General features: G+C 35.4%; 1 non-coding gene across 1 annotated transcript; it reads right to left on the bottom strand.

Annotated features, from left to right (window-relative positions):
• Positions 1-7,416: 7,416 nt before the first annotated feature.
• Positions 7,417-7,523, bottom strand: LOC122068798. Its single transcript, XR_006137246.1, has one exon. It is a non-coding gene; the product is annotated as a small nucleolar RNA R71 (small nucleolar RNA).
• Positions 7,524-22,686: the final 15,163 nt, after the last annotated feature.

Raw genomic sequence — 22,686 nt, 5'->3', positions numbered from 1 at the left:
CAGTTATTCGTTTAGCTGTAGTGCCGACCAAAGAAACTTTTGCCTATATGGGGTTATATATATATATATATATCTATATATACACACACATTATTTTAGTTTCTTGAAATGCTTGTGGGCCCATGGGCACTTAAACTCTTATAATTAAATATGATTTAATGTTTGAGTATTGTTTAAGGGTGTGAAAATTTCTTGTACATGAGATATACACTTGTTATAAGATAACACTTAAAAGCATTATCAAATTTTGGCAATTTGAAATGTGGTTTTGTAAAAGTTAATTTCCACATGAATGAAATGAAATGATTAAATGCAAGCAATTGTTAGTGGTTATGGGATTTAAATTGAACCATGTGAATGGTGGATGTCATGCATATATAGTAATGTTTTTCTATGTATGGGCTAGTACCAGTCATTGTGTAGAGTCGAATTAGTGGTTGGGTGTTGATCGACAGGCTAAGTTGGACGAAGACCGGTTCAGGAGTGATCCCCTAATGGGAATTCTGGTCTTCGATTAACCGCCTAAAAATATAAAGACCAGTGAACCTCTGTACAATTGAATGCTATTATGGGAGGGTCCCACTTGTATTTTATTTCAGGGTTAATCCCTACTCCTCATCTATATAAAGGAAGCAACACCCATTAGTTGTTACCAATTGACAATTTACATAAAGATGGGAGCATACAAGACTAACAAAGAGAGGAAGCTCAGAGAAGAAGATTATACAACGAGGGCAAAGCTAAAGCTTGTAGAGTTTTTCCAATACGATTTGGATTTTGTATGTGTTAGTTAGATTCATAATTGTATTATTGGTTTTGTTCATTAATCCATCATATCGATCCTATAAATTATTCTTACACTTGGTATTAGAGTGAGGGATATGATTGGATAATTGAACAATCTATATTATTCTTGTTGTTTGCCTCCCTGAATCATTTTTAGGTTTTGATCAATTTTTTTTATTTTTTTTTTAAGATCTATGGAAGTTTTGATCTTGAGTTTACAAGTATCGTTTCCTTCCATTGTTTATGTTGATTTCTTGTGTTTCATTATAAGATTGAATTTTTTATTTTCGATTTGAGAGGAGATTAACGTGGGTTTCATGGAATTAAAAAAAAAAAAAAAAGGTTTGATTGATTAATTGGCAAAATCTGAAAAGTGTATGCCTATGCACGCTCCCTATAGTTTGGTTATCATTGCACAAATTTGAGTTTTTTTATTTTATTTTATTTTTCCTTACGGCTGATGCCATGGAACGCAGCCATGAAACTTGCAAACTTTTGATTTCTAATAATTTAATGGAAATAAGTTTATTTTAAGAATTGTCTTTTTCTGTTTGTTTCTAATTAGATATTAGAATCTAATTTAATATGATTCCGTTACTTCATTGGGAAAGTAAGTTTTTTTTTTTAATTGGAAAGTACAGTACTGTAAGCATTAAAAGCTTCCTGTACAAGTCATGCCTTACTTTATTTACAAGTTTTTGTCTTTTTTTGTTTTTCGTTTTGATTGAACCAAAATTGGTTCATAGTGAACCAAATTAACTCAAAACAAATTAAATGGTTCAAGATGGTCAAAAAAACCGGTCTGAAATGGACCAGATCAGTTGGGCCAGGTTGACCCATTTCCCTACCTGAAAACCCACTTCGTTGACCCATCGAGTTGACCTATTGACCCAATCAACGTTTGACCATTGACTAGTCAACTTTGACCATTGACCGTTGACCGATCAAAGGCTGACTGCTGACTGTATTAAAACATATATATATATATATATATATTTTTGGTTTGTTTGTTTGGAAACAGTTTGTGAGAAATAATTTTGTGAAACTCTTTTATTAGTTTCACTTTTGATTCTGTTTCTATTTCTTAAAATGTATTCTTTTATAAACAGAATCATAAATAGGTTTGTTTTGCTTTCTGTTTATTTCTAGAATTGATTTATGTGAACAGAATTGCATAAATATGTTTGTGTCTGTTTTTATTTATTTCTGATAGCAATTTATATAAACATAATATGAAATAAGCCTATTTCTACCTACCTTTCATGCTTTCTATTTATATAAATAGAAACAGAATTTAGTTTGGATTCGTTTATGATGTAAAACCAAATGTAAATAGCTTATTTATGCATTAAAAAGTGTATAAATTGCTATATAAATAGAACCAAATATTAATAAACAACTGTGATAATACATTTACACTAGATTTCTCAATGTTTATAAATCTGTTTACCCACCATGATTGTAATTTTGGGATGTGCCATGTGATATTTTATTTATGGGATTATCATACTGGGTCGCTTACATGGATTTAGGCTTGGAATATTTCCATTTAATAGGTTGAAATAGTCCATAATATTATATTGCACCCAAGACTGAACCCATGGGCCTTGTCTGCAATCTTGTTGACGGGATTCCATGACTTGAGTGACGATGCTTCCGTTCAACGAACTAGTTTCTCGGGGCATGGGACCACCGCTGGTAGTGTTTATAGATTGCCCTCGAGAAGACCATATGACGAACGTCATGCTCTTGCCACCACAGGTGAGTCTTCGTTTGGTTGGTCCCACTCGATCAAGTAAGGATGATGTTATTGAGCTTCATGGAATTAGGAGTCTTTGTCTTGCCACCACAGGTGACGAGATTTTCAATGAATTGTTTTTTTAAGCATCTCATTTTACTTAGAGTTCACCGAGTATTGGGTGGTCTTGCCACCACAGGTGTGACCCCAATGATGTAGGACCTTTCACCCAGTTCTTTTGGGTTTTTCTATTATTTTGTTATGGGAACGAGACTGGTAGAAATTTGATCATTTGCCCACTTGGTCATATTTATGATTTTAATTAGTGGCATTGTTATGATATATGCTTTGTTATGTATATTTTTTGGGTAAACTATTTTTGTGTTTATCAACTTTGATATCCCACCTTACATCAATCAAGGCACTCAATGGCACAAATTACGAAGAGTGGTTTGAATCCTTAACTGTGACACTAGTAATCATGCATTTGGATATCGCTTTATTAACTGATGAGCCTCTCAAACCCACAGCTGAAAGTAATACTGAAACCAAGATACTCTCCAAAGAGTGGGAGGAATCAAACCGTCTGTGTACCTTGGTTATAAGGCACACCATTGATAAGTCTATTAGAGAGAGTATAATTGAACCAAAGAAGGCCAAGGATTTTCTAGCAGCAGTTGCCAACAAATTTCAGAAACAATGGCCAATTTTATAAACCTAGACATGAGAATTTATGAAGGAAAAGGAGACCTTAACATTATGTACTCAACTTCAAGAAATATTGGAAGAACTTTTGAAATAGAAAGAGACTCAAGTGATGGAATGGCTGCATATGCATGGAATGATGAGAGAATTCAAGTAGATTACGTAGAAGTAGTTATTTATTAAATCTTTTGATTTTGTTTTTAGAAGTTGAATAATGATGTTTATATACCGTCACTCAGATGGAAACTCTTTTCTTTTAACTTTGTTGATAGTCTTATGGTATACTAGTTTTGGATCCTGCTTAATAAATTTTTTTTTGAATGTCCTTTACAAATTCATTTTATATTACTAAACGTCCAAACATAGCTATGTTTGCCAAGATACAAATAATTTTTATTAAGGTTGAGATTAAACTTGAAAGACACTTACATGTTTAGGGGTCCACAATGGAAGCGTGGTGGACTTATAACCCACAGGAGCCAAGACCATTAGTGGACATTATTGACAATTCTAAGAGGTCAAATAAATAGTTTAATTCAAATTTATCATATTGTTTTTAATAAGGAAAATATCATCGATGAGAGTATATGCTTAAGATCAGTGGGAGTAATATAATTTCATCATTCTTTGTATGATGATAAATTCACTAACAAATGATTGATTCTAAAGTTCCTTTTAAAGAGCGTATGACTACTATGGGATTAGTTGGATCCTTTGATGTATTTGGTTAGTGGGGAGTATAATTTTTTTTATTGATACACGGTGTTTGTTAATTGTTTTATTTATTCAACGATACCTTGCTTTTTTGTTTTAATATTATTGTTGCTTGATGCTTTATGACCATATTATTTCTGTGATTTATACATGTAATTGTTATCAACCTTGAATGATAGTAGAGGTAGTGTGTAGTGTTATCCCCCTCATGTACTAAAGGTTATTTAAAGTTGGATATACTATTATGTGAGCTAGTAGAGTTACTCAGTTTGAGGACTTGGGCTAGTATATACTAATCTAGTAGAGTTTTCTCGGTTTGAGAGCTCGGGCTAGTGTATAAGGACTTATGGATCCAGTCCCCATTGGCTTCTTGATAAGAGGTGTAGTCTGCTTCTATACGAAGTAACTATTTTGGTAGTTCTAGTGGTAGTTTACCATGTGAAGAATGATTCCAGTGAGCTCCCAGTGTTGGAGTAACTAGCGACTTCAGTTGGAAGTCATGATTAATTTGGATTTGACATGTTCGATCACTGTGACATGTAATTTCTATACCACTACTTTACTGTGTAGCCCAAAAGTGGGTGAGGTACATGCACTTTGACGTGTAGTGTCCTATGTTAACTTAAGATGTGATAACGCTTACGATTGGGTATTTGTGTTCTTAATTGGTCCAACGGTGTAATGTTTTCAGGTGAGCTACTTTCAACACTTCCTATTTTGTGATAACAAATTATCTAATCTAAGGTTGAAGCAATAACATGTTACTGGCCAAGTGGGAGAATATAATGTTTTTCTATGTATGATTTAGTACCAGTCATTGTGAGAGGTCAAATTAGTGGTTGGGTGTCGATCGGTAGGCTGGGTTGGACGAAGAACAGTTTAGGAGTGATCCCCTAATGGAACAAGTCTTTGGTTAACCACCTTAAAGTGTAAAGACCAGTGAGCCTCTTTACAATTGGGTCCTATTATGGGAGGATCCCACTTGTATTCTATTTCAGGGTTAATATCTGCTCCTCATCTATATAAAAGAAGCAACACCTATTAGTTGTTACCAATTGACAATTTACATAGAGAGGGGAGCAGATAATATTAACAAAGAGAGGAAGCTTAAGGAAGAAGATTGTACAGTGATGAGCACAATAATGTGCGAAATCTTAGGAGATAAGTGTACATTTTGCCCCACTTTGGATAGTACTACTTTTATTTTTCTTATTTTTTTTAGTTTTTAAGTTTACAAGAGAAAGTGCTTAAAGTGAATCAAGAACCAGTTCAAAGGTGGGACACATTCATTGGTACCATATCCTCTCTCCAACAAAATCCTGAAGATTATTCTCTCTCCTTGTCACACCTCACAAGATCTTGAAGATGCTATGCAGAGATTCATTTCTAATTTAATCAAGATTGCAAGATATTGGTTAATATTGCAAGGAAGGAATAGAATTTGTTAATTTTGGAAACGGATTCTCTCTTTCCTCACACAATATCTCAGAGAATGAGGATTTTTACCAATATTTTATTTTATTTTCTTTATTTTCTTAAAGAAGACTTGTAAAAGAAAGGAGGCAAGACAAAAGCCCTATAAAAAAGCCCCTTCTTCCCCTCTTCTAATTATTATTCCTCTTAGTTTATGCTTAGTTTTCTTCTCTCTCCCTCTCTCTCTTTAGTTTTAGTTCTTCTCTATTTTTGCTTTAATCACTTTTGTAATAGTTTTTTTTTTATGTCAATTAATGCAATCACTCTTTTATTCTTATTCAACCTTTTATGTTTATGATTTATGCAATTGAGTTGTAATTTTTAAAGTTATAGTTCTAGGCTTAGATCTAGGTTACAAGATCACAAGCCATGGAGCATCTTTTTTTTTTCAAGTTCATTTTTTTGTTTCAAGATTTGTTTTCTCTAGTACTAAAAATTTCAGATTTGGTTTATTTTAGATCTGGTTTTTAGTACTGGTAGTATCTCAAATCACCCAAGCTTTCAAGTTCAAGTAAGTAGGCTCCTTCAATAGTCTTCTCTCCCCCCTCTCATTTACTCTTCTGACTACCCTTTCTTTCTTAATTTAGGATTTTAATTTCAATCGTTACATTATTGCTATCCCTTTCCCCTAAGGTTCATGGCTAGTGTATGTATTGGATTTGCCCCTCTTAGCCATATAACCATCAATTTATTGCTTTTATTTTAATTGTCTCCCTTTCCCTAAAGCCAAGTAGAGTAATCCTTATAAGAGTGACTCTCTGGTCAAGTAGGGAAGCTCATATTATGATGCATTCCTTGGGCTAAGTAGAGAAATCTACTTGTGAGTTTCTCTCTAGCTTTCTCCCTTTTCTTTTACTTTATTTTTATTTCAGCATTTTTTCCTTTATTTTTTTTTAATTGCGTGGGTTGTTTATTTTCACTTATTTATTTATTTAATTTTAATTGCGTGGCTTGCGTCTTTAAATTCTTAGATGATTAATGGTTAGGACGTTATTTTAGATACATATGTTTAGGACAATAGTTAGAAATAGATCACAACCATTAATAGGTTCACTTTCGCATTATTAAAAGAAAAAAAATAAAGTAGCTACTCTCTCTGAGTTCGACCCGTAGCTACACTGATCCGTACGCTTGCGGTTATATTTAAAATCTCAAACAAGTTTTTGGCGGCCGTTGCTGGGGAGATAGTTCCATGTTATTTTTCGCTTTCTTTTGTTAAATCGGAGTGCTTTGTTTGCTTTATTTTGTTTTTCCTTTTCTTTTATTGAATTCCTAAGAAGAACAACTTGCAATAATAGTTGTATCGGTGGAGGTCGTCATGCCTTACAATATGATAAAGACAGGTTTCTCCCTGTAGCAGTACCTCAGGAATTGACCTGAGTAACCCCGGATCCCTACCAGTAAGCTCTCAAAAAGACAAAAAAAAAAAAAAATCAAAAAAATCATAAAAAAAAAGTTTTGCTATCCATTCTTTTATGCTTATTTTACTCTAGTTGTGGGTAGTTTTCTGTTGCATGAGTGTTAGGTGGGTACGTAATATTAAGAATCAGTTAGAAAGAAGAGATCCAACAAGTAGTGACCCTATATGTTTGCTCTCTTTAAAACCCTTCAATATAGGAGACCAACAGCAAAACCCTTCACCTAAATCTCTGAAAGATAGGTTCTACCCTGCTAGAACAGCCCAACCTTCCTGCATAGTTCTACCACAAGCCTAGGGCAATAATTTTGAACTCAAATCCCAATACATCACTATGTTGCCCCACTTTCATGGGTTGACCTCTGAGGATGCATACCTATTTCTAAGGGAATTTGAAGAGGTATGTGTTCTAATTAAGATTCAACAGCTTTCTGATGATGTTGTTAAGCTTAGGTTTATCACTTTTGTATTGAAAGACTAAGCTAAGAAGTGGTTGTATGGGTTACCCACAAATTCCATAACCTCATGGGAACAGTTCACAGTTGTCTTCCTTAAGAAGTTTTTCCCAACTCACAATACCAATAAGCTTAAAAGTGATATCCTTCAGTTTAGGCAAAAGTCTAGTGACTCATTTTCTAAACTTATAGAGAGATTCAAGGATCTACTCCAAGAATGCCCTTACCATGGCCTAGACTTATGGCATTTATGTCAAATAATTTATGAGGCTATTGATTATGCAACTAAACAAATGATAGAGTCTATGTGCCATGAGGGATTCACATCCTTTACAGATGAAGGAAAGGCATGGGAATTCTTACTTGACTTAGCTGACAAAACCCATGAGTGAGAATCAACCCAAGGGAGTGAAAGAACCATAGGAGAAAAAAGATATTTTGTGGATGGGATAATAGCCAAGAAAGCTCATTTGGATAGCCTAATCAAGAGAATTGAGGCTATTGTTCCTAGAGAGTCATCATCAGTCAATTTGGTTAAGATTTGTGCTTGGTGCCAGTCCCCTGGACATCTCCTAGAAGAATGCCCCAACACCTCTGGGGGCATTTCTAATGATAATGTTAATGCCTTATACCAGAATAATCCATATAGTAATACCTAAAATCTTAGATGGAGAAATCACCCAAATTTCTCTTGGAATCAGGGCAACCAAGCAGGGCCTTCCAATTTTCATAATCAAGATCAACCTAGACTTCAAAGGCCTCCCTTTGCACGGCAATCTTTTTCTCAAAATACTTTTCCTAGGCTAAATGTAGGACTTCAGGCTAGTTTTCCTAAGGCCTCTCTCCTATCATCTTATCAGCAACCCCTTGGGTTTACCAACACTGGAGAGGCAAGTAGAATAAGTGACTTAAAAAAAAATATGGCCCTCCTTATGACAATCCATCAAAATCTTACGAGAGAACTCACTCAAGTTGTCTCAATTATGCGTGAGAGGGAGAAAGGAACTTTACTCAGTCAGCCAGAGCCTAACCCTAGGCATCATCAGCCTGTTAGTTTACAAACATCAACTAATGCACCACTGAATATAATACAAGGTCAAAGCCAACAAGGGCCCTCTAACCAATGTAATGTTGTTTATGCCCTTAGGAGTGGTAGAGCGTACCAACTGAGTGTTCCAAAATCTTCCTCATCTATTAATCATGTTAACTATCCTTCAGTTGAGGACACAAGTGTGCCTCTTGTTTTAGGTTCGTCGGATGAACCTAAAGATTTTTCTGAAACTAAAGATGATTTGGTTAAGGAAACCAAAAATGATTCTTCTGAACAGGGGCAAATCCCTAACAGTCCTTATGTTCATTCTGTCCCATTTCCTAATCACTTGGTAAACAAAAGGAAGACTGCTTTCATGGATAAAATTTTAGAAGTCTTCAAAAAGGTAGAAGTGAACATCCCCCTTTTGGATGCCATATCCTAGATCCCTGCCTATGCAAAGGTACTAAAAGATTTGTGTACTCACAAACGTATCATTAGTGTGCCCAAAAAGGCTTTCTTGGTAGGTAACATTAGTTCCATAATTACTCAGCCTATAGCAGCCAAGTATAAGGATCCAGGGAGCCCTACCATATCTTGTGTCATAGGCAACACTTACATTGAGCATGCCTTACTTGACCTTGGCGCAAATGTGAATCTTTTACCTTACAATGTGTACAAGCAACTTGGATTGGAAGAATTGAAAGCCACTGGAACTACTCTTCAGTTGGCAGATAGGTCTGTTAAAATTCCTAAAGGGATCATTGTGGATGTCTTATTAAAGGTGGGGGAATTTATTTTTCCTATTGATTTCATTATGTTAGATACCAAGCCCTTCTCAACCAAGGATGAGATCCCAATAATTCTAGGAAGACCATTCTTGGCTACTAGTAATGCATTAATCAATTGCCGGAATGGTTTCATAAGATTATCTTTTGGTAATCAAACTATTGAGTTTAACATGTTTAGGATAGGCAAACAACCACATATGGAAGAAGAGATTAATATGATTGAGGATTTTTTGGATTTTTCTGATGATTTAATTACCAACTTTGATATTAATTTTGATTTAGAATTCTAAGAGTGTATGGATGAGTTGGATGATGATAGTGAAAATTTGTTTTCTGAAGTCTTGAGTCTTCACACACCTATGAAGCCCTTAGGATCCCTTTCCAATTCCATTCCTAAACCTTCCATAGTTGAGCCCCCTAAGCTAGATCTTAAGGAGTTGCCATCTAATTTGAGGTATGCTTTCCTAGGGCCTGACCAGACTCTTCCTATAATAATCTCTTCAAATTTGACTTCTAGCCAGGAAGAGGAGTTACTTAAAGTGTTAAAAGATAATAAGAAAGCCCTAGGTTAAACCATGACTGATATCAAGGGTATAAGCCCTTCTTTTGTGCAACTTCATATACATCTTGTGGAGGATTTCAAACCATCCATGGAACCCCAAAAAAGAGCTAACCCAGTGATGATGGAAGCTATTAAGAAAGAGAACCTAAAGTTCTTGAATCATGGAATAATTTATCCTATTTCTGATAGCGAATGGGTAAGTCCAGTTCACGTAGTGCCTAAGAAGTCTGGTGTGACTGTAGTTCCCAATACCAATAATGAACTAATTCCAACCCGCGTCCAATCTGGGTGGAGAGTGTGCATAGACTACAGGAAACTTAATGTGGTAACCTGGAAGGACCACTTCCCATTGCCATTCATTGACCAGATGTTAGAGAGGTTAGCTGGACATGAATACTATTGTTTTCTTAATGGATATTTCAACTATAACCAGATCCCAATTGCTTTAGAGGACCAACATAAAACCACTTTTACATGCCCATATGGAACATTTGCTTACAAACGTATGCCTTTTGGGCTTTGTAATGCCCCTGCTACGTTCCAACGATGCATGATGAGCATATTTTCTCACATGGTCTAAAAATTCTTAGAAGTATTTATGGATGACTTTTCAATTCATGATAATTCCTATTCTTAATGTCTTCATCATCTTTCTTTAGTTTTGAAAAGGTGCATATCTAAGAATTTGATTTTGAATTGGTAGAAATGCCATTTTATGGTTAAATCTGGTATTGTTTTAGGCCATGTAATATCCAAAAAGGGAATTAAGGTAGATAGAGCCAAAGTGAATTTAATTGATAATTTACCAGTTCCTCAATTTGTTAAGGACGTCCGATCTTTTCTAGGGCATGCGGGCTTCTACAGAAGGTTTATTAAGAACTTTCGTTAGTTAGCCTGACCTCTCACTTCATTACTTGCCAAAGATCAAAGTTTTGAGTTTTCTAAAGAGTGCCTAGAATCCTTCTAACAACTTAAGAAGGAGTTGACCAATGCACCCATTGTTCAACCACCTGTTTGGACTGAACCTTTTGAACTGATGTGTGATGTTTTAGATTTTACCATATGAGTGGTTTTGGGTCAAAGGATTAATAAGTTGCCCACTGTCATTTATTATGCTAGTATGACCTTAAATGATGCATAAATCAATTATACAACTACTGGAAAAGAATTTTTAACGGTTGTGTTTGCATTAGAAAAGTTTCGATCTCACTTAGTTGGTTCACATGTGATGGTGTATACTGATCATTTTACTCTCAGATACTTAGTTCAGAAGAAGGATGCCAAAGCCCGTCTTATTAGGTGGGTTTTACTTTTGTAAGAGTTTGATTTAGAAATTAGGGATAAAAAAGGAGTTGAAAACCTAGTTGCAGACCATTTATCCCAGCTTCCCAATTCCTTGACTGTCGATTCTCCAGTCAACGAGAGCTTTTCAGTTGAACAGTTATTTGCAGTGTCCAGTGAACCATGGTTTGCTGACATTATCAACTTCTTAGTTTCAGGTGTGACTCCGGATCACTGGTCCACCCAAGATACATATAGATTTCATTCCCAAGTTAAGCACTTTTTCTGGGATGATCCTTATTTGTTTAAGATATGTCCGGATCAGTTTATCCGACGATGTGTTCCTGATTATGAGCAACATTCTATTATCTCTTTTTGTTATGATCATGCATGTGGTGGACACTTTGGACCTAAGAAAATTGCTGCAAAGGTTCTCCAATGCGGATTTTATTGGCCCACTCTTTTTAGAGATGCTTTTGATTTTTGCAAGGCTTGTCCCGCCTGCCAGTCTTTTGGCCATATCAATAAGAGGAACATGATGCCCCTTAATCCTATTTTGATAGTTGAGATCTTTGATGTTTGGGACATCGATTTTATGGGACCATTTCCTAATTCCTTTGGGAATCTGTACATACTTTTGGCTGTTGATTATGTTTCTAAATGGATAGAGGCCATACCTTGTAAATCTAATGACCACATAGGGGGACTCATTTTTGTAATCGGCCTTTTGAGGCCCTAATGAAAAAGTATAGGATCACCCATAAGTTATCTATCCCTTATCACCCCCAAACTAGTGGCCAAGTGGAGGTGTCTAATAGGCAGATCAAACAAATCTTGGAGAAAATTGTTAATCCCAACCATAAGGATTGGTCCTTTAGGCTCATTGATGCCTTGTGGGCCCATCGGACTACATTTAAGACCGATCTTGGTCAGTCTCCCTACCGTTTGGTGTATTGGAAAGCTTGTCACTTACCAGTTGAGTTGGAGCATAAGGCCTTTTGGGCCATCAAGAAGCTCAACTTTGATTTGTCTGATGCGGGAATTCATCGTAGGCTCCAACTATCTGAGTTGGAGGAACTTAGGAATGAAGCCTATGAAAGTTCTAGGATTTACAAGGAAAAGACCAAAGCTTTTCATGATAAACACATTTTGTGTAAATCTTTTACAATTGGTGATAAGGTCTTATTGTACAACTCTCGATTTCATCTTTTTCCTGGTAAGCTTAGATCCCGATGGGATGGCCCATTTATTGTCTATAATATATATCTCTATGGGGCTTTGGAGATTTTGAATCCAGGAACAAGGGTAATTTCGAAGGTTAATGGTCAGCGTTTGAAGCCATTCCTCGAGTTTCCTAATACTAGTAGTGAAGAGGTCATGGATCTCCATGAACCTCTTTACATTGATGACTAACTTTTAATCAGGTATGACCCCCTTGCATTGTCTTTGCTTTTAATTCTTTCCATGCATTGAGGACATTGCATGACTTAAGTGTGGGGGAGGGAAACCAGTTTCTGTTTTTTTTCACTTTGTTTTATTTGTTTTTCTTTTTGTTTTTTTTGAGCTTGCTAAGGATGAAGTCCTACTTTGGCTTTTGGCTAATGATCATACCATTCGGTTGCTTGATGTATGAAAATAAAAGTTTTGACTAAGGTACCCATTTTGAACCTATAAAAACCCTGTTGAGAAGAAAGAAACAAGTCTGTGTCTTGAGATGAGACTTTCTTTTGAAAAATAGGAGACCCCTGTTTTATGGTGTTGGACCATATGTAAGTCTGTGGGTTCCTTATACTTTTGATTTGAAGTTGAGACCTTCTTTTTAATTTGGCATGGGTTGACAAATGCACAATTTTAAATGAAATGTGAAATGTGGTATAAAAAAGAATAAGAGTTGATTCCCTTGGAACTAGACAGGGCATTGCGCCTCAGGAAGCGTGGTGTTTTGATCAAAATTCCTTAGGAGAAAACTTCTGAAGGAACTCTAACATCACCGTCTTTGTGGGCATATGCCAAAAGCGAAGCTACATAGTAACTTGGGTGTCTGGTGTTTGCTCCACCATGTCATTCAGGCCAAAAGTAGTGGAGTAGAATAGAGTTTGAGCGAAAAAAAAAGGACAAAAAAATGTACAAATGTCATTAATGCTTAGTAATATGTTTTGGTCAAAAACACTCCAATGCCTTAGTCATTGGTTTCCTATTTCTTCACAAGTGGTTTTACCTTAAGATAAGGATGTTTTGGAAGAGACGAGGTGAGTTCCAAATTAAGAAATATGCTAGTGCCTGGAATTGATCAAGGGTAATAAAAATTCAAGTGTGGGGATCCTTTGTAAGAAAAATTATCTTTGATTTGGATCGGTATGAGCCTTACCTTTAGCCAAAGTTAGGATTTATTTATTCTGAATTTTGGGTGTATATTCACTATAAACATGCACGAGACACAACTCGTCCACTAGGGTAACTTAGGGGTTTAAGGCTTCTTGCACATGCTAAGAGCAACCGTGATTCCTACGAAAGTGAGTTAGGCTTTTTCTTTCATTTCTTTATTTATTTATCTTGCTCAAGGACGAGCAAAAGTCAAGTATAGGGGAATTTGATGAGTACAATAATGTGTGAAATCTTAGGGATATAAGTGTACATTTTGCCCCACTTTGGATAGTACTATTTTTATTTTTCTTGTTTTTTTAGTTTCCAAGTTTACAAGAGAAAGTGTTTAAAGTGAATCAAGAACCAGTCCAAAGGTGAGACCCACTCATTGGTATCACATTCTCTCTCCTACAAAATCTTAAAGATTATTCTCTCTATTTACCACCTCACAAGATCTTAAAGATGCTATGCAGAGATTCTTTTCTGATTTTATCAAGATTGCAAGATATTGGTTAATATTGCAATGAAGGAATAAAATTTGTTAATTTTGGAAACGGATTATTTCTTTTCTCACACAATATCTCAGAGAATGAGGATTTTTACCAAGATTTTATTTTATTTTCTTTATTTTCTTAAAGAAGACTTGTAGAAGGAAGGAGGCAAGACAAAAGCCCTATAAAAGCCCCTTCCTCCCCTCTCCTAATTATTATTCCTCTTAGTTTATTTCCTAGTTTATGCTTAGTTTTCTTCTCTCTCTCCCTCTCTCTCTTTAGTTTTAGTTCTTCTCTATTTTTGCTTTAATCACTTTTGTAATAGTTTTTTTTTATGTCAATTAATGTAATCACTCTTTTATTCTTATTCAACCTTTTATGTTTATGATTTATACAATTGAGTTGTAATTTTTACAGTTATAGTTCTAGGCTTAGATCTAGGTGACAAGATCACAAGCCATGGAGCATCTTTTTTTTCAAGTTCAGTTTTTTTTTGTTTTAAGATTTATTTTCTCTAGTACTAAAAATTTCAGATTTGGTTTATTCTAGATCTGGTTTTTAGTACTGGTAGTATCTCAAATCACCCAAGCTTTCAAGTTCAAGTAAGTAGGCTCCTTCAATAGTCTTCTCTCCCCCCTCTCATTCCCTCTTATGACTATCCTTTCTTTCTTAATTTAGGATTTTAATTTCAGTCGTTACATTATTGCTATCCCTTTCCCCCAAGGTTCATGGCTAGTGTATGTATTGGATTTGCCCCCTCTTAGCCATGGAACCATCAATTTATTGCTTTTATTTTAATTGTCTTTCTTTCCCTAAAGCTAAGTAGAGTAATCCTTATAAGAGGACTCTCTGGTCAAGTAGGGAAGCTTATATTATGATGCATTCCTTGGGCTAAGTAGAGAAATCTACTTGTGAGTCTCTCTCTAGCTTTCTCCCTTTTCTTTTACTTTATTTTTATTACAACATTTTTTTTCCTTTATTTTTTTTTAATTGCGTGGGTTGTTTATTTTCACTTATTTATTTATTTAATTTTAATTATGTGGCTTGCGTCTTTAAATTCTTAGATGACGAATGGTTATGACGTTATTTTAGATACATATGTTTAGGACAGTAGTTAGAATTAGATCACAACCATTAATAAGTTCACTTTCGCATTATTAAAAGAAAAAAAATAAAGTGGCTGCTCTCTCTGAGTTCGACCAGTAGCTACACTGATCCGTACGCTTGCGGTTATATTTAAAATCTCAAACATACAGCAAGGGAAAAAACTAAAGCTTGTGGAATCTTCCCAATAAGATATGGATCCAGGTATATGTTAGTTAGATTCATAATTGTATTATTGGTTTTGTTCATTGATCCATCATATCGATCTTATAAATTATTCTTACATATATTTAATTGTGAAATTCCTCTCTCTTTCCTCCAATCTATTTTATAAATTGGTGTACTCCCCCTAGGGTAGCTTAACTTGTGGGTTAGTTTTTTGAGGTTTCTTTAATAAATAAAATTTCAAATAGCATTAGGATTTTACTTTATTTGATCAAGATTATCAAAGATGATGATTGAGGATAGATAAAAAATGTTGAACATTTGGAGGAAGTGGCCAAGATTAAGATTGAGAGTTTTATTTTATTATTTCCAATGTAATTGTTATTTTTGGATGTTATTTGCATTCTTATTATTACTAAAGTTCAATGGAAGTAGCTATTATGACTGTGTTACTGTAACCGCAAGCATACGGATCAGTGTAGCTACGGGTCGAATACAGGGAGAGCAGTCACTTTATTCTTTTGTTTCTTTTAATAATGCGAAGGCGAACCGATTAATAATTGTGATCTAATTCTAATTACTATCCTAAACATAAGTATCTAAAATAATAGCATAACCATTCGTCATCTAAGAATTTAAACACTTAAGCCACGCAATTAAAATTAAATAAATAAATAGCTGAAAATAAACACCCCACGCAATTAAAAAGCAATGAAGGAAAAAAATGCTGAAATAAAAATAAAATAAAAGAAAGGAGATAAAGCTAGAGAGAGACTCACAAGTAGGTTTCTCTACTTAGCTCGAGAGATGCATATAATATGAGCTTCCCTACTTGACCAGAGAGTCACTCTTACAAGGGTTACTATACTTGGCTTTAGAGAAAGGGAGACAATTAAAATAAAAACAATAAAATGATGGTTCTATGGCTAGGAGGGGCAAAGCCAACATATACACTAGCCATGAACCTTGGGGGAAAGGGATAGCAATAATGTAACAACTGAAATTAAATCCTAAATTAAAAAAGAAAGGATAGTCATAAGAGGGAATGAGAGGGAGGAGAGAAGACTATTGAAGGAGCCTACTTACTTGAACTTCAACCCTTAAACTAAAAACTTGATCGATTTGAGATACTACTAGTACTAAAAACTAGATCTGGAATAAATCAAATCTAAAATTTCTAGTACTAGAGAAAACAAATGTGAAGAAAAAAAAATTGAACTTGAAAGACATGCTTCATAGCTTATTCTTGTCACCTAGAACTAAGCCTAGAACTAGAACTTGAAAATTACAGCTTCGATTATTTAAACAATAAAAATAAAAGATTAAATAAAAAACAAAAGTGCTTGCATTAATTGAATAAAAAGAACTTACAAAAGTGTTTAAAGCATAAACCTAGAACTAGAGCTAGAGAAAGAGAAAACTAGAGAAAGAGATAGAGAGCAACTAAGAAAAAACCCTAGAAGAAGAATGAAGTGCCTCCTACTCTTGTGTTAATTCTATTATATAGAGAATGGGGGAGGGAAGCTAACGATTATAACTTTTAAAAAAAATATTTTTTTTATGTTGTTGATGAGGTGGAGGAGAGAGAAGAGAGAAAACGTGTGGAGAGAGATCTCCCACGATTTTTCTTGCCTTTTTTTTCTCCCTTTTTCTATTTTTCTTTCTTTTCTTGCGCAAGAAACCCCCTTTGGCCTATTTTTCTTGCTTGGATTTGGATAATATTTTATTTTGATAAAAAATTTCATCCATACCCTTGTCTTTTTTTTTCTTCTTTCCTATTTTTTCTCTTTATTTTCTCTCTCTTCTTCAAAGTTGCGTACTAGCTAAGAGGTTCGAACTTGAGACCTCCTAATAGGCAAGGGATTTTACACACCACAACTCACCAATTATGCTAGGTAGTTGTTGTTACCAAAAGTGAATCCTCAGTGACTTAAGGATGTAGTCCATCGATCCTTGTTGGTATTTAAAATATTCCTTATACCCTTGGGACAATTGCAGATGCGCTGGTTCTGCATCTCGGTTCAGTTCTGATCCATTATTCTTTTTTTGGTCCAAAAATAATAATCACCTATACGGTTGACCAAACGAATGTGTACTTGCAATTGAACACGTCTATCTTGCTCAGAATTTCATTCTCTTCGCAACCATGAAAAGAAATAAGACCTCTTTATGAGTAAAATTGGAGATATAGCGCCCGATAGTCCTTAAGGCCTTGAAAATGAAAATATAAAATCTATAAAAAGAGAGTAAAACCCAAGGTAGCTCTATTCTAAATCTGTAAAATGCATGTTTTATTACACTAGATTTCACACATAAATGTTCTCATCAGAATTCTCCCACACTTAGACTTTGCTAGTCCTCGAACAAAACAAAAAGAAAAAGAATAAAAACAAAAAACCTAACTCACTTTCGTAGGAATTACGGTTGCGCTTAGCATGTGCAATAAGCCTTTAAACCCCTAGGTCACCCCTAGTGGATGAGTTGTATTTCGTAGGTGTTTTCAGTGAATATATACCCAAAATTCAGAATAAAAAAAATCCCAACCTTAGCTAAAGGTAAGGGCCATACCGATCTGGAGCAAAGATAATTCCTCTTATAAGGGACCCCCACACTTGAACTTTTATTACCCTTTATCAATTCCAGGCATTAGCATATTTCTTAATTTGGAACTCACTTCGTCTCTTCCAAAACATCCTTACCATAAGGCAAAATCACTTGTGAAGAAATAGAAAACCAATGACTAAGGCGTTGGAGTGTTTTTGACCAAACATGTTATCTAGCATTAATGACATTTGCACATTTTTTTTCTTTTTTCGCTTAATAAACTCTATTCTACTTCACTACCTTTTGCTTAAATGACATGGTGGAGCAAACACCAGACACCCAAGTTACTATGTAGCTTCACTTTTTTGCATATGCCCACAAAGACAGTGATGCTAGAGTTCTTTTAGAAATTTTTTCCCTAGAAATTTCGATCAAGACACCATGCTTCTTGAGGCGCAATGCCCTATCTTGTTCCAAGGGAATCAATGCTTATTCTTCTTTATACCACATTTCACACTTCATTTAAAATTATGCATTTCTCAACTCATGCCAAATTAAAAAGAATGTCTCAACTCCAAATCAAAAGTACAAGGAACCCAAAGTCTTACATCCGGTCCAACACCATAAAATAAGGGTCTCTTATTTTTCAAAAGAAAGTCTCATCCAAGACATAGGCTTATTTCTTTTTTCTCAACAGGGTTTTTATACGTTCAAAATGGGTGCCTTAATCAAAACTTTTCTTTTTATACATCAAGCAACCAAATAGTATGATCATTAGCCAAAAGCCAAAGTAGGACTTCATCCTTAGCAAGCTCAAAAATAAAAAGAAAAACAAACAAAACAAAGTGGAAAAATCAAAAATTGGTTTCCCTCCCCCACACTTAAGTCATACAATGTCCTCAATGCATGGAAAGAATTAAAAGTAAAGACAATGCAGGGGGGTCATACCTGATTAAAAGATAGTCATCAGTGTAAAGAGGTTCATGGAGATCCATGATCTCTTCACTACCAGTTAAGAAACTCGAGGAATGGTTTCAAATGCTGACCATTATGGAAAATAAACGGTCCATTCCATCGGGATCTAAGCTTACCAGAGAAAAGATGCAATCAAGAGTTGTATAATAAGACTTTATCACCAATTGTAAAAGATTTACGTAGAATGTGCTTATTATGGAAAGCTTTGGTATTTTCCTTGTAAATCCTAGAACTTTCATAGGCATCATTCCTAGGTTCTTTAAACTCTGATAGTTGGAGCCTACGATGAATTCCTGCATCAGACAAATCAAAGTTGAGCTTCTTGATGGCCCAAAAGGCCTTATGCTCCAACTCAACTAGTAAATGATAAGCTTTCCCATACGCCAAACGGTAGGGAGACTGACCAAGGTCAGTCTTGAATGCAGTCCATGGGCCCACAAGGCATCAATGAGCCTAAGGGACCAATCCTTACGGTTGGGATTAATAGTTTTCTCCAAGATTTGTTTGATTTGCTTATTAGACACCTCCACTTGACCACTAGTTTGGAGGTGTTAAAGGGTAGATAACTTATGGATGATCCCATACATTTTCATTAAGGCCTCAAAAGGTCGATTACAAAAATGAGTACTCCTATCACTAATTATGACATGTGATGCACCAAAGCGGAAAAAATGTTCTCTTTGAGAAACTAGACCACCACTTTGTGGTCATTAGATTTACAAGGTATGGCCTCTATCCATTTAGAAACGTAATCAACAACCAAAAGTATGTATACATTTTCAAAGGAATTAGGGAATGGTCCTATGAAATCGATGCCCCATACATCAAAGATCTTAACTACCAAAATAGGGTTGAAGGGCATCATGTTCCTCTATTGATACGACTAAAAGACTGGCAGGCGGGACAAGCCTTGTAAAAATCAAAAGCATCTCTAAAAAAAGTGGGCCAATAAAATCCGCATTGAAGAACCTTTGTGGTAATCTTCTTAGGTCCAAAGTGTCCATCATATGCATAATCATGACAAAAAGAGAGAATAGAATGTTTCTCATAATCAGGAACACATCGTCGGATAATTTGATCCAGACATATCTTAAACAAATAAGGATCATCCCAGAAAAAGTGCTTAACTTGGGAATGAAACCTATACTTATCTTGGGTGGACCAATGATCCGGAGTCACACCTGAAACTAAGAAGTTGACAATGTCAGAAAATTATGGTTCATTGGACACTACAAATAACTATTCAACTGAAAAGTTCTCATTGACTAGAGAATCGAGAGTCAAGGAATTAGGAAGCTGAGATAAATGGTCTGCAACTAGGTTTTCAATTACTTTCTTATCCCTAATTTCTAAATCAAACTTTCGCAAAATTAAAACCCACCTAATGAGACGGGCTTTGGCATTCTTCTTCTAAACTAGGTATCTAAGAGCAGAATGATCAGTATACATCACCATATGTGAACCAACTAAGTAAGACCGAAATTTTTCTATTACAAACACAACAGTTAAAAATTCTTTTTCAGTGGTTGTATAATTGAGTTGTGCATCATTTAAGGTCCTACTAGTATAGTAAATGACAGTGGGCAACTTAATAATCCTTTAACCCAAAATCGCTCCTATGGCAAAATCTGAAGCATCACACATCAGTTCAAAAGGTTCAGTCCAAATAGGTGGTTGAACAATGGGTGCATTGATCAACTCCTTCTTAAGGTATTTGAAGGATTCTAGGCACTCTTTAGAAAACTCAAAAGTTTGATCTTTGGCAAGTAATGAAGTAAGAGGTCGGGCTAATTGACTAAAGTTCTTAATAAACCTTCTGTAGAAGCCCGCATGCCCTAGAAAAGATTGGACGTCCTTAACAGATTGAGGAGGTGATAAATTATCAATTAAATCCACTTTGGCTCTATCTACCTTAATTCTCTCCTTGGATATTACATGGCCTAAAACAATACCAGATTTAACCATAAAATGACATTTCTCCCAATTCAAAACCAAATTCTTAGATATGCACCTTTTCAAAACTAGGGAAAGATGATGAAGACATTCAGAATAGGAATCCCCATGAATTAAAAAGTCATCCATAAATTCTTCTAAGAATTTTTTGACTATGTCAGAAAAGATGCTCATCATGCATCGTTGGAACATAGCAGGGGCATTGCAAAGCCCAAAGGGCATACGCCTGTAAGCAAATGTTCCATATGGGCATGTAAAAGTGGTCTTATATTGGTCCTCTAAAGCAATTGGGATCTGGTTATAGCCGGAATATCCATCAAGAAAACAATAGTATTCATGTCCAGCTAACCTCTCTAACATCTGGTCAATGAATGGCAATAGGAAGTGGTTCTTCCAGGTTACCACATTAAGTTTCATATAGTCTATGCACACTCTCCACCCTGATTGGACACAGGTTGGAATTAGTTCATTATTGGTATTGAGAACTATAGTCACCCCAGACTTCTTAGGCACTACGTGAACTAGGCTTACCCATTGGCTGTCAGAAATAAGATAAATTATTCCATAATCCAAGCACTTTAGGATTTCGTTCTTAATGGCTTCCATCATCACTGTGTTAGCTCTTCTTTGGGGTTCCGTGGATGGTTTGGAATCCTCCATAAGATGTATATGATGTTACATAATAGAAGGATTTATATCCTTGATATTAGCCATGGTCCAACCTAGGGCTTCCTTATTATCTTTTAACACTTTAAGTAACTCCTCTTCCTGGCTAGAAGTTAAATTTGAAGAAATTATTATAGGAAGAGTTTGGTCAGGCCTTAGGAAAGCATAGCTCAAATTTTGGCAGCTCCTTAAGATCTAGCTTAGGAGGCTCAACTATGGAAGGTTTGGGAATGAAATTAGAAAGGGGTCCTAAGGGCTCCACAGGTATGTGAAGACTCAAGACTTCATAAAAGAAATTTTCACTATCATCATCCAACTCATCCATACACTTTTAAAATTCTGAATCAAAATCAATATCAAAGTTGGTAATTAAATCATCAAAAAAATCCAAAAAATCCTCAAACATATTGATCTCTTCTTCCGTATGTGGTTGCTTGCCTATCCTAAACATGTTAAACTCAAAAATTTGGTTGCCAAAAGATAACCTTAGGAAACCATTCTAGCAATTGATTAATGTATTACTAGTAGCCAAGAATGATCTTCCTAGAATTATTGGGATCTAATCCTTGGTTGAAAAGGGCTTGGTATCTAACACAATAAAATCAATAAGGAAAATAAATTCCCCCACCTTTAGTAAGACATCCTCAACCATCCCTTTAGGAATCTTAACAGACCTATCTGCTAACTGAAGAGTAGTTCCAGTGGCTTTCAATTCTCCCAGTCCTAGTTGCTTGTACACATGGTAAGGTAAAAGATTCACACTTGCACCAAGGTCAAGTAAGGCATGCTTAATGTAGGTGTTGCCTATGACACAAGATATGGTAGGGCTCCTTGTATCCTTACATTTGGCTGTTATAGGCTGAGTAATTATGGAACTAATGTTACCTGCCAAGAACGCTTTTTTGGGCACACTAGTGATACGTTTGTGAGTACACAAATCTTTCAGTACCTTTGCATAGGCGGAGATCTGTGATATGGCATCCAAAAGAGGGTTGTTTACTTCTACCTTTTTGAAGGGTTCTAAAATTTTATCCATGGAAGCAATCTTATTTTTGTTTACTAAGCGATTAGAAAATGGGACAGGAGGAATATAATGACTGTTAAGGATTTGCCATTTTTTAGAAGAATCATTTTTAGTTTTCTCAACCAAATCATCTTTAATTTCAAAAGAATCTTTAGGTTCACTAGACGAACCTAAAATAAGAGGCACACTTGTGTCCTCAATTGAAGGAGAGTTAACAGGAGTAATAGATGGGAAAGATTTAGGAACGCTCTGTTGGTACTCTCTATCACTCCTAAGGGCATAAACAACATTATATTGGTTAGAGGGCCCTTGTTGGGTCTGACCTTGTACTATATTCAGTGTTGCATTAGTTGGTGCTTGTGAACTAATAGGCTGATGATGCCTAGGATTTGGCTCTGGTTGACTGGATAAAGTTCCTTTCTCCCTTTCACGCATAATTGAGATAACT

The sequence above is a fragment of the Macadamia integrifolia genome, unplaced genomic scaffold, assembly GCF_013358625.1.
Source record: "Macadamia integrifolia cultivar HAES 741 unplaced genomic scaffold, SCU_Mint_v3 scaffold459, whole genome shotgun sequence".
NCBI lineage: Eukaryota > Viridiplantae > Streptophyta > Magnoliopsida > Proteales > Proteaceae > Macadamia > Macadamia integrifolia.
Note: the sequence above shows the minus strand (reverse complement) of the source record. Positions and strands in the feature narration are given on the sequence as shown.